Source organism: Ipomoea triloba, chromosome 8, assembly GCF_003576645.1.
Source record: "Ipomoea triloba cultivar NCNSP0323 chromosome 8, ASM357664v1".
NCBI classification, from domain to species: domain Eukaryota; kingdom Viridiplantae; phylum Streptophyta; class Magnoliopsida; order Solanales; family Convolvulaceae; genus Ipomoea; species Ipomoea triloba.
The window spans coordinates 953,051-957,886 of NC_044923.1; positions in this window are offsets into that span (position 1 = coordinate 953,051).

The following is a 4,836-nucleotide window of genomic DNA, read 5'->3' on the forward strand; positions in this document are numbered from 1 at the left end:
TATATATATATATATATATATATATATATATATATATATATATATATATATATATTTAAAAAAAAAAACCACAAACCCCACAAATAAAATTGAAAGCTAAACTTAAGAGTTATTGACTATGAGGTTCGAGCACTGGCCATTCCATGCTGTTTTTTGGCCTTACCATGTAAACTACAATAACATTTGATTAACTCTTAGTATAATTAATATATAGAGTTTATTACCAAAATGGTCCCTCGACTATTGCGAAATTACCAATTTGGTCCTCAATAATTTTTTCTGACCAATTAAGTTCCTCGACTTTGAAAAATTTAACCAATATGGTCTTCCGTTAAACATCCGTTAAATCAGTACCAAATTGGTAATTTTGCTATAGTCAAGGGACCAAATTGGTAATTAGTTTTTCACTGAAATGGTCCCTTGACTATAGTAAAATTACCAATTTGGTCCCGATTTAACGGATGTTTAACGGCAAAATAAACGGAGGACCAAATTGGTTAAAATTTTCAAAGTCGAGTGACTTAATTGGACACAAAAAATTGTCGAGTACCAAATTGGTAATTTCGCAATAGTCGAGGGACCATTTTGGTAATAAACTCTTAATATATATACATTATATGGAGTGGGGGAGTGGGGGCCACTGCCCCCATTGTGGCTCCGCCAATGATCCTATATACCAATTATTTTTGTTGTAAAGATTTATGTTGATTTTGTCTTTAATCCAAACAAGTTGATTGTAGAAAATGAAATGAATTATAAATTTATATTAGTTCTAATATATTTAAAGAATTCACAATAAGTATTATACATATAAGATTAATGAATGTTGCAATAGTAGTCATTTTTCAAATTTCTTTTTTTTTAATGAGTGGTGTGTGACCGCACGGCAGCACGGGAGAGCACGGCCTCACCTGAAATTTTATATATATATATANAAAAAAAAAAAAAAAAAAAAAAAAAAAAAAAAAAAAAAAAACTAGAAGAAACCTAAATATGATAGAAAAAAAATCTGAAGCAGGCCCAAATAAACCCATATCGGCCCAAGTATATATATATATAACTTTTATAGTTGTCCAGGTCTGGCCGAATTGGAACAGACCTGGCCCAAACAATAAGACCCACAATCCTCATCATCTTCTTCATGTTTAATTAAAACCAAAGGGCAGCCTTACTTGATGCAGTGCCGCCGGGAGAAAAGTGGAGAAGCAGCAATCCAGAGCACCACCTGGAGGAGGAGAGGAGCCATGACGTCGCTCGTTCGCCGCCGTCCTCACTGCGATGCCACCAGCCGCCACCGTCGCCTGAAGGATGAGAGAAAGCAGCGACGCCAGAAACCCAGCCCACGTCTGCCATCTCTCTTCGTCGCGACAGCAGGTCCGCCGCCGGCATCCTTGATCGTGTCGCCGTGGAACAGAAGCAACAGCGACGCAGCGACATTGCCGCCGCCGCATCTCCTCTCCGCAACGCCCCTGTTCGCGACCCGCCGAATCGAAAAAAAAAAAACCAGCGCCGTCGAACCCTGTCCACTTGTTCCTCCTTCCTTGCCGCAGCGCTGATACCGCCGGACGCCGGTGACACCAAGACACGCCACCCATCGTCGTTCACGTATCCTCGGCTCAATGGTGTCGAGTCAACGGCAGTCCAAGGGAAAAGCGAAGAAAACATCTCGTAGCAAACCAGCGAACAGAACCCAGTGATTCTCCGATTAAATCAAGCATTATTCAAGGCACTTACGAAACAGTTTGAGTCACAAATTTGGAGATTTTTTTTTTCTTAATATTGAAATTGAATAATTAGTTCAAAAACAACCAAAAAAAAAATTAATTCTCACAATCTCAAATCAATTACGAAACAATCCATTCAAAATATACATAATATTTTGCTTAATTATATCAAAAGATATATTTTAGATGCATATTTGATGAATTATGATGAATGTAATTGAAATCCAAAGAATTAATGTTGATTCTTAGGCACAATAATCAACCGGGCAGAGATTATAAAGGCTCTGATACCAAATGTTAGACAAATAATCTAACCAGAGTAGTTTACGAGAAACCTGACCTCGTAATAGCGGAAGCGGAAGCAGTGTTCCGTTGTAAACCGTTGTACTGGTGTCCCGTTGTACTAGTGTCTAATGAGCAGTATGACTACTGTAAACTGTATGTGCTATATGATGTTTGTCATATATCACATCAATATAGGTTCATATAGGCACATAGCCTAATTGAATAACCACTACTAGTTATTTAATTAGTACAACCAAACCACTTAATAATCCTAGTCAACTTGCACCACTTAATTAAGGTCCTAATATATATATATATATATATATATATATATATATATATATATATATATATATATATATTATTAGGGAAAATCTTACACAGATGACATGTATTGACTCTCTCATATGAAATGTCATGAGGTTAAGACTCAGTAGAAACGATATTGACTCTTTGTACTTCAATTGAGGGTCACAAAAATAAACTTGAAAAAAAACACCCACGATATTGATGCTTCCATAAAGTGAGAAAACCACCCTCCAACTCTCCAAGTGAGCCAGGGTGGCACAAAAATAAACTTGAAAAATAACCCACACGATGTTTTTCTTGAAGAAACAGAAAGTGAGAATAGTCAGAAAACCATTCCCAAGTGAGTTCTTGATGAATTAATTAATGATTAAGTAATTGACCAAGGCGTGATGAAGGGGCTGGCGTGAGGGTTGGAGGTGGGGGTGGGGTGGTATCGATATTACATTATTACCGAGCATCTTTATCAATTGGAGTTTTTTCTTCCGTTTTTTGCGGGCCCCACCTTCCACCTCATCATCCACTATCTCACTCAATCATAAAAACTCTTCTTCACATCAATTTGAAGTTTTTTCACAGTTTTTTATGGACCCACAATTTTTTATTCTATATTTTAATTATTTCTTTAATTATTTGAATTATAAATTTATAATTATAAAAATTAATTAAAATAAACCTACTTAAATTTAATTAAAATGATAATTATTAACATTTAAATTAATTTACATTGTTGCACTACTTATTTTAATCATTTTAATTTTAATTGTAATTAAATCATTCAAAATTTAATTCCAAAATATATATTATATAATTAAAATTTGTGATAAATTTATAAATATAAATAATAAACCAATAAAAAAAGAAACAAATTAAATGTTTTCAAATAAAATTGCAGTGTGCCTGTGTCGCAACTGCAAGAATTTTTTTAAAAAAAAAAAAAGAAAAAAAAAGAAAAAAGATTGAGACTCTCAATCTCCCAAGCTCTTTGCTTTCTTTTTTAATATATTTATTTCTGATATTAACTTGTCATTTGCAGGAACAACCAAGAATGAAACAACCCTTTCCCACATCAGTTTTAATGCAATGAACTGGTTACTTCTCTGACATGAATCTAAAAAAAAAAACTATTGAAAGGAATGCTCTAATGTCTGCTCCCATACACATTAGTGGAGAATATAGATTAATGATATTAAAACAAGTTTATAACTTTATATGCACTCTTCAGCCTAAAAAATAATTATTCATTAATAACCATAATAATAATCGTTAATTAATTATATTAATATTGGTGCAATTAATTTTTTAATTAACATAATAATTACTAGACAATCAAGTTAATAACTAGACGAAAGAAGGGATGAAAATTACATAATAATTATTAAATAATTATATTAATATTAATATATGTACAATTAATTACATAATTACCATGCTTTCAAAAAAAATCATAATTATCATAATAATTATAGAAAATTAAACTAATAATTACATAAGGGATGAAAATTACATAATAATTATTAAATAATTATATTAATATTAATATATGTACAATTAATTCCATAATTACCATGCTTTCAAAAAAAATTCATAATTATCATAATAACTAGTTTTTCACGCGCATTGCGCGATTGGGATAATGCCCAATGTTTATTTTTAAATAAGTACTTTAAACTATATTAATGCAAGATTATGTCAGAGTAGTTTTTCCTATACATGTTTAATGTGTTGTGAGATGTGTGTCGTATATTCTCATGCATGTGTAAGTATTAAACAAAATATTAATATTTATTATATTTGTATAAGGTTAATGAGTAGTACATTTTGTTCTAGTTTTATAACTTGTTTACTTGATAGTAACAACAATAGTTTTGCAGGTAGTCCGAATACTGATGTTGCAATATGTCTAGTTTTATCAACAGTTTCTACATCCATTTTGCACATGTTTATTTTGAAGTTCATATTTTTGGAATTAGTATGAATGAGTATATTACTTGATTTTGTGTGTGTGTGTGTGTGTGTTTTTTTTAAAATTTTTTTTTTATTGATTTGATACTAATTTTGGAGTACCCATTGCTGCCTTTTTTCATCACAATGCATACAGTTAAATAGTTTGTTACTTTGTGCATAAACATTTTTAAATAGTGGCTACGTACATCCTATACAGTGGCGGAGCCAGAAATTTTCTTCTGTGGGGGCGAACCGGTGAAAGATTAAAATTTAGGAGATATTTTGAAAAAAAAATTTAGATATCGAGTCATAAATATTGTTGACTAGGGATGAAAAATCAAAATACATCAAGATAAAAAATTATTTAAAACAAAATATAAAACGTAATTAATTTGATAAAAAATACGATTGAAAGCTTTTTTTTTTTTTTTTTTAAGTACTATCGACTCAATACCAATATATTGTCTACCTATGCCACTAGATCACAAAGTCTTTGGCCAATTGAATACTTAATATATATATATATATATATATATATATATATATATATATATATATATATATATATATATAT